This window comes from Salvia miltiorrhiza, chromosome 2 (genome assembly GCF_028751815.1).
Source record: "Salvia miltiorrhiza cultivar Shanhuang (shh) chromosome 2, IMPLAD_Smil_shh, whole genome shotgun sequence".
Lineage (NCBI taxonomy): Eukaryota > Viridiplantae > Streptophyta > Magnoliopsida > Lamiales > Lamiaceae > Salvia > Salvia miltiorrhiza.
In genome coordinates this window covers 9,067,408-9,076,450 of record NC_080388.1, presented here as the reverse complement: position 1 = coordinate 9,076,450, position 9,043 = coordinate 9,067,408, and the positions used below count along the sequence as shown (strand labels likewise).

General features: G+C 40.2%; 1 long non-coding RNA gene across 1 annotated transcript; it reads right to left on the bottom strand.

The window, feature by feature from the left end:
- Nucleotides 1–7,322: 7,322 nt before the first annotated feature.
- LOC131012961 (uncharacterized) lies at nucleotides 7,323–8,121 on the bottom strand. Its single transcript, XR_009097546.1, has 2 exons — nucleotides 8,026–8,121; nucleotides 7,323–7,477 (listed from the first exon to the last, which is right to left on the bottom strand). It is a non-coding gene; the product is annotated as an uncharacterized LOC131012961 (long non-coding RNA).
- Nucleotides 8,122–9,043: the final 922 nt, after the last annotated feature.

Genomic DNA, 9,043 nt, shown 5'->3' with positions numbered 1-9,043 from the left:
AATGATTAATATTAATCCAAAGCGGTTCCTAGTTACATTTAGGACCAGTCCTGATATTTCAGGGGTTATAGACAAAAACGATAAAAGTAATTCTTTTAAAATAAGTTTGAAAATCTTGTTACCAATAGAGATAATATTGATGGATTGAACCCACGTGAGGAGTTCCTTGTCTAGGATCTGTTAGGATAATATTTCAAATATTCATGTATATTTGGTCCATATAACTATCATAGAACAAATGCAACAATTAAACTAATGCGGAAACTCAAGTCCTAACATGCTTTTAGATATTGATATATTCACCTTGTTGTAATATATGGTCTTTAAATTAGGGGTGAGCAAAAATCTGGTCTGCCGATCAAACTGACCGAAAATAGACCAAACCGATCAATTTTCAGTTGACTTTGAAATGGTGGTTGGTTGATTCGATTAAATTTCTTATAAAGTTTTGAGTTTATGCAATCGGTTCGATTTTAGACGGAACCAACCGAATAGGTGTAAATTAAAAAAATCATATTTCCCCTTACTTCACTGGGCCTCCCACTCCCCTCATTTTCAAGTTCAGTCTGTTCTCTTCCTCAAGTTGTTATTTCTCTCGCTCCACAAGTAGACTCCTCTAAAAAATCCCTTTCAATCCCTCCACCTGTCGCACTCACCAGTCACCACCGTTGGCCGCCCTCCGTCGGCGCTCTGCCTTTGTCGCCGTCGCTGCTCTCTTTTTCAAGTCAAAGGTATAGACATGTGAAGCGGCCAGTTCGGTTCAGTCGGCCGAAAATCGACATCTCAACGGTTCATTTTTAGGCTGGTTTATCTTTTCAAAATTAATTGGTAGGTGTTTTTTTGTCGTCGATTTGATCGGTTTGTTGTTTTTTTTGGTCGTTCGGTCGGCCAAACCGACAAATGGATACTGTCGAAGGCCGTCCTCAAGACTTCAGGCAAATGATATTTGTAATTTCCTATGCTCTGCAATCAAGATCAATTAATGGCAAGTATAAGGTCGAAGCCACATGAAATCGGTGTATCTTGGTACTCAGTGTCACAGTGTTGGGAACTTAATGAAATATCCTAACCCTTGTTTTGATGATACCAAAATCCTTAGGTTTTCTTTGTAATAGACTAGAACCTTTCGAACTCAAGTGTTGGAGATCTCCTTCTAGTTGTTTAGTGTTCTGAAGACTGAAGACTGAAGACCGGTGGAATGAAGAATGAAGAACAAAAGACTGAAGACTGAAGAACTCGACTGATGTTGGCGATTAAAGGCAGAGTCAAGTTCTGATATTTGACTAAACGAGTTTCTCAACTGAAGAATCAGTTATGACTTATTCATCTAATGCTGGCTACGTTGAATCAACGGACTGATACTAAAGTCAAGTATCAGTTGACATTTTTCCTCGGATTGAAACTCCAACGTTAAAAGGAAGCCACACACTCAAAGTACACCTGCATTAAATGCAAATATACAGAGGATCGTCCTTTCTCTGCAGAGCATTTCTTTTTGGTGATTACCTTTTCAGAGGCACCTTATCTCCTGTACCTGAGTAGCCGTTTCTCACCAAACAAGGAACCTCGAAGATTGAAGCCTCAGCAAAATTCGAATTACTCTCCAACGGATGAATTCTTGAAGTCCATCTCCGCCAATAGATTTGTTCAAGACCTCTCCTATAAATAGAGCTTGAGGATCACTTCAATCTTCACTAATTCAAATACACAAGCTGAAACGCTGCCGAAATCGTCACTCAGCCAATCAAAGCCTTCTAAAATTTGAATCGAATAAGAAAATCCTAAAGTCAAAATCAGTCTACTACTGATTACATATATTCTCTTAGAACCTTAGACTAATATTGTTTATTGTTTAGCCCTATTTTGTGATGGTTTTTGCTAGTGTTTCTACTGTGCATGCGAGCTCATTTCGTACCTTTGTGATTTATTTTGCACGTGCTCGATGACTTTTTGGGTGTACTACCGTTGTGTGCAGGATTCGGGAGTTGATGAGCGTTTTGGCATCATTTCGAGCAACTTTTGGAGTCAGGCTCACGGCCGCCGGCGGCCGCCGTCGAGACGGCGGCTGCGGCCCCACGGCGCGGGCCGTGCATTGCTTGGAGAGATTTTTGCGAAGGGCCCCTACGGCGCCGCCGTGTCACGGCGGCCGCCGTCCACGGCGCCGCCGTCCCACGGCGGCCGCCGCCCCTGTGTATTTGCGGCAATTACGTTTTTTCACTTAAAAGCCGAATTTTAGGGTTTCTCTCATTCACTCTCGACCTCAGCAGCCTCCAGGCGATTTTCCCTTGTTTTCCCTTAGTTTTAGAATAGTTAGAAACATCCTAAACATCTCTTGATTCGTTGGATTAAAGTTAATGTCATTTTACATTCCGTTGGATTGGATTTGCGGATCGTACACTTATGTGAGAATTCAGTTTATGTTTTCTATATGAATGAGTATTAGTTTATTTCCATTGCTTAGATTATTGATGCTTAGTATTCAATTGATTGAATGTTTATTCTTTTATCTTGCCTAGATAATCGTTGCTTATGATTGTTGAATTAGCTATTGCTTTCTAGATTGCTAGTTAGAACCCTAGGTTTATTAGTTTTCCTGCGTTCTTAATCTGTTTCCTATTTTCTCCTAGATAGATTTATATGCTTTCTGTTGATTCTGAACTAGATAATTTTACAAGCTTATTTAATTACGCCTAGATTTAAAGAGAGAGTGTCAGACCCAGCTTCCTGATTAGAGTGTTTAGATTTTCTTTCCTGTTCCCTGTGAGTAGCACGATCGAAGCCCTGCTAAGCCTTCCTTGAGAGACGACTTGAGTCACCTTACCGCCCTAGGACGACCTCGTATAAATTCGAGTCCATCCGCTAGGTGTTTTTGGATGAGTCATTTATCCAAAGTCTAAGTTACTGATTACAGAGGACCTATTCTCTGTGATCTAGTTGGTAGTTTTCGAACCTTCTTTCAACTGAGCGAAAAGAGTGTTTGAGTAGTGTGGAGTTCAGACTAGTGCTAGACTCCAAAGAGATCTTAGTACCCAGTGTGTACTAAGTGATTGAGAAATCTAACCCAGTATGTCGGTACTGAAAAGTGTATTTTCAGTTCAAGGTTTGTTGTGCACCCGTAAGCATATGCCCAGAGTGTTTGTCAGTGTGATCAACTGACCGTAGACGTAGGAATTGGATTTCGAACCACGTAAAAATCCCTTTGTCGTTTACAGCTTTCAGTTCTACTTTCTTATCTGTGCTCAAACGTCTTTAACTGAAACTGATTAACTGCAAAGTGAAACATAAACTTGATAACGTGTTAATCACAAGGCTATTTCAAAAGAAAAGTTTTCGTTGCCAGTGTTATAAGTCTAACTGATAAATCTTCGGATAGTCAGTAAGATTCATAACACTCCTCTGTTTTATAACTAAGACTGAAGCCTTGCTCATATCAGTTAAAGTCTTGGACTTAACTGATATATCTTTACTGAAGAGAGATTCATTATCAGTGTTCAACCTTTGCAATCAAAGTTTTCCTTAAATCTTTCTATAGTCAAAAGGTTGTGCTTGTTGTTTGAAAAATAGCTTATAGATGTATTCCTCCCCCCCCCAATACACCTATTCTAGACCTTCCGGGACCTAACACATAGTTTATATGGGATTGTCCTCTCTGGGCAAAGATTTCACTTGCCAGTACTCTGGCCAAAACAAAATTTAAATCTACTCTGGGCAATATGTAAAAGCTGAAAATAAAACAAAGAAAATATTAGTAATAAAGGAAACCTGGTCTGGGCATAGTCTAGGTATGGATTGGAAAATTCATTCGATCATCGATACAAGGGTTTTCATTGTGTCTTCATGTCTTTGGTTATGGCCGTTGATCAATAGGATGTGCCCCCATTGTCATGGTGTTACGTGCACGAGCCTACCCAACCTTCATCCACGCCCTTCATGTTGGGTGGAGGTGTACACCCCTTCTCCCTCTGCCCTGGTAGATTCCACACATCAAACTGTAGTTGTGTGGGTATGCCTAGAGCGCATAATGGCATAGCGGACCCAAATGGTCATAGGCATGCCCAAGGCATACTACCACCTCCTGCATTTGCCACACTATATGGAGTCTCCAAACTCGAGCCCATGTACTGCTTGTAACTTGGCCGTGCTTGGAACATTACCGGCCGCATAAGGTACCGGGTTTTCCCAAGTTGAGTTGGAATCAGATCAAATGCTTCGAAAATATTGTTGCACAATTATTAAGTTTATTTTGACCTCACAAATATTGATTACCCCATCCCAAACCTTAACTTAGCCCATACCAGGTCTAAAAACTTAGCTACTCATAAACACGAAGGTAAAGGCAAAGCATAAATAAAAATAAAACATACTTGATTAATAGATGTCTGGGTACAAGTTAAAAGCGATCTTTGTAGGCTCCAACTCCAGGCAAAGCAAATAAAATCATAAAACTGAAATATAAAATGGCCTATGGCCTTGTATCTGCCTCACATGCTTAAAACATAAAAATATGACTAAGGAACAAAATAAGGAGTGTGGTCGCATAGAGGGTCGGCCTGGATCAGTGCAATTGCTGAAAAAACTCAAGGGGTCGATGACTCCTCCTTCTGGGCGGTGCATCTATATTTATAGAGAAGACATAGGCTAGGGCTTGGCCTAGAATTAGGCGCCGGCTGGGCTAGGGTTACGTGGTCGATTCTTTCCTTCCACGGTGTGCCTTAGAATCGGCAGATCCTCCGGGTATGGCAAGATATCGCATGCGGAAAGTAAGGGATCTCCTTCCTTTTCTGGACCCATGGGCAGATGTACCATGCCTTTTCTTGTGTATGCCAGCTGTTCCCATATGCAAAATTCTCTCTTGGCCTCATTTCCTTTGCCTTTGTTCCCTCGTCCTCTGATCACGTCCCTCTCATCTGGGCATTTCACCCGAACACGATCCGATCCCGCACGGTACTCAATATGCGTAAAGCGTGGGCTTTGCTTCTGTATGAACTTGGGTACTTGCTTCTCTTGCGGAATGGAGCATTTTCTACCCATGTATGGCCCTGCACACTCATGTGCCCAAAATATGCCCCCCTAGACACAAACATGCAAAAAAACTCGACCTGGACCTAAAAATAGACTAAAAAATAGCACAAAAAATGGGCTCGTCACACTCACACACTTTAAGCACGCATTATCCTCAAGCGTGTAAGTATGCCTTGACCAAAAATAAGAAACAAGACAAAAGAAAAAGAAAGACGCAACATAGACCAAAGCAATCAATATAAATTGGAATCATGGGGAAAGAATCAAACATGCATGCAATCGAAGTACAGATAGATTGTGCCCTCATGTGAGTCAAGAAAATGTATTGGGCACAGAGGGGGTTCCTTACCAATCACTCATCACTCTGTGTATGTGGGCTCAGTGTTTCGCTCGTGTTCTCTGATCAAAGCGTTCATTATAGGCTTGCCTGCCTTCTTATGCCTCTTAAAAATGTCGATCATAGGTTCTCATCCTTAGGTCTTTAAGGGTTGTAATGTGGCATTAGGCATAGGTAGGAAGAATTTGGCTTTGGGCTAAAGTCAAATAAATTTAGTTTAGGCACAACTACCATTCCCTTTCTTGCATCAGACTATGCCCTAATTCTCACATGCTTAAGTACAAAACAACAATTGGACTAATTTTTTTTCTTTATATATATATTAGTCCTTACTTTTTTATTTTTCTTTTCACTTTTAGAGGCACAATGAAATCGGTGATAAGGCACAGCCTGCCCCCATTCGTTGCTACTACTTTTCATTCTCTTTGATTTCTTATCTGCCCTAATTCATTTTACATTTTATCTGGGAAAATTTAAAGTGATTTTTTGAAGAAAACGATCAGGCTCAAAGGGGTTGTTCTAGGGATAAGATGTAGGTTTTTGCATTTGGGCACGGGATTAAGTGAAAAAAATTGTCTAAATCATCTAAGTTCCACAAACAGACTCAATGAGGCTTTGGCAAGAAAACATGCAAGTTCTAGTTCTACTCAAATTCAGAGAACAAAATTCATACAAAAATGAAAAGCATGCTTGGTTTGAACACATATAGCATGATAAGCTTAAACCTAACAGGATATGTGCCCAATATAATTAATCCGTCATACACGCAATCCCTAAGCATGCTCATATCTAATACGATAATTCACAACACATAATCATCATGCCCAGAACTCAAGTTACACTTCATGCTTGGTCAGACTCAAACAAACAAACTAAAAAAAAAATGGGCAATGTAGAGATCCCCACACTCACACACTTTGGGCAAAGCTAAGTGTCTGAGTATGGGGGTCCCAAACCGAGGACATCCCATGACCTCGACTGGTATCTTCCCACTCACACGCTTTGCTTTGGGCAAAGGGTGTGAATAGGAAGGCACAGACACGACAAAAATAAAACAAAAAAGGAAAACATAAAGGACAATCCCCCTTCCCACTCATACACTTTGTCTTAAGCAAAGTGGCAAGCCAAAGAAGGGATGGGGAAATAGACGACATACATGCAAACACACAAGAAAAAAAAAAAAAACACACACACACACACACCCACACACCCACACAAAAGGGAGGATAAAATTTGAGGTGAATCCATGGTACCTGAATTCGGTGTGCTCCACATGGGCATGCTGGGCATCTCTGATCTTCATCATGATCTCCAGAATTTACCCCAGAATCCTCGCATCTCCTGACTCGCGGGGTTCTGGGGTGGCACTATGGTGGAAACTCCCTCCAGGTTGTCGTGTTGATCTTGGCTGGGCTGGTGGAACTGGTGGCTTTTGCTCCGGTTGGTCCTGCAAGTGTAGCCTCTCGTTTGCATCTGGGCAGATGTGTCACGCCCCAATTCCCGAAGGAAGGCACGAATGCCGAAACGTGACTAGGGTTGGATTTAAGAAGCGGGAAAGAAAGGGGATACTAATAATAATAATAATAATAATAATTGTAAATATTTAATAATAATATAATAATATATATGTTCATCTCTTTTTGTTAATATTCTTAAAGAATATTAATGTATAGTAATCGTTGTTAGAAGTATTATAACATATTTAATATTCAAGTCGGAAAGCTTGGTTCAGCACGCTGGTGGTTTAGAACCAGTCTACAAATATGTGCGGCTAAGTAGTCGGACATTTAATTACAATTTTAATAAAGCGGTAAATGATGGGGTAACCGAGTCTAGCTCGCCAAAAGGAGTTGATCGACCAGCTCACTCATGAAATTGGCATAGCACAACATGATCATGAGGGCTTAGGTCAAGCGTCCAAGAGGGGCCGACTACATGCACTCTCCATCGAGCGATAAATAAATTATTGCATAATAATAATATCATATAATATATCTTTAACTAGCATTTTACATACTCAAAATATATGACATATTTTTTTAAATATAAATAGCTAGCTATTTCAACATATTGCAGCCAACCCGCCACAGCTGCTTCCGTCTCCACCATCTTACTAACCTGAAAAGATTGAAAAGATTTGTGGGCTGAGTACTAGTGTACCCAGTGGGTCATGTATTTTTGAAATAATCATTTTCATATGATAGTCCATGCACATACGTGAATTATAGAAGGTTTTAAAATAAAACATTTAACTTCTATAATCACAAAATATTTTCATTCATTGCGCGCGCCATACCGTAGCACCACTGTTACCCTTATCATTTCATTCGTAGTCCCTGGGCGACCCCTGGGAAGTAATCATTCATTCATTCATCATTAACTAGATGGGACCCCGGGATGAACCCATGTCAGCTACACCATCTAGCCGGATTAAGGGCGAACCCAAAATCCTCCTTTCGTCTATAAGGCTCGTGGGGATCAATCCACTACCTTAAGACCGTGCGCACAACTTTTAATAGGTGTGTGAGACCCATTAAAAGCCATAATTGTTAACATAAGAGCATTAAACAGTGGGAGAACGTGAAAACATTTCATGGACATACCACATTTCAAATAATAACATTAGAGCTTAATAACTCAAATATACTTTGAAAAATATAACCCACCTTAAAAATACAATGAAGCTTGTAATATAAATGATTATCACGTGCTCAACTTATAATTACTCCTTAAAGAAAGTATGTAATTTACATGTCTAGTATGATTTTATTTGATCAACTTATCACATATATATAGCCGCAATATATAGCTTTGCTGAGTTGATATGTAGTAGGTTTGCTGAATCAATATCCTACTTGTAGGCTGGCTTACTAATTTACTATCATGCAAACACGTATATATACCTAATGACTAAGCATGCATGCATGGTTTAAATTAATAAGGCTTGCATTGATATTTGTACCATACTATTTATATATATGTATATATTTATTAACTAAAAGCTATTCAGTATAACTATATATACGTATTGTGTTATATAATATATATAAAATTTTACTTAATTAGCTTAAGATATATATATGTATATGTATGCGCTATATATTATATTATATAGGGGTAATTGCCTGTAAATCCATAACGTTTACTCGGAATTGGTTTTTGCTCCCATTTTCGAAGGTGTGGCCCCTAAATACATAACCTTTTATTTTGTCTCGTTTTTCTCCTGTCATCGGTTTTTTCTTACGCCGGCGTCGAAAATTACACCGTGGCAGCCGGAATTGACAAGGTGGCAGCCGGAAATTGACACATGGACATATTATTAACACGTGGAATAAAAAAATAAAATAAATAAATAAAAACAAAATCCCCCCCCACCCCATCGTCTTCTTCCCCCTTTATCCTTCCCCCCCACCTGCCGCTTCGACCACACGCCGACGAAGACGTGCCCGGCCGAGGACGCCACCCCTTTCATCCGTTCACCTCTCTCGCGAGCTCCGTTCACGAACGATATTTTTTAGTAGCATAGCAGGCGAAAAGGTAGTTCATAGGCGAAGGATATTTCGCTGTCAATTTGTGAAAATCAATAGAGAGGGAGGCGGCTGCTCCCCACCGGAACTCCAGCGGCGGCGGAAGACGTTACCTGAGAATGAGGTGTGTGTGAGACGAGGGTGGAGACCGAATTTG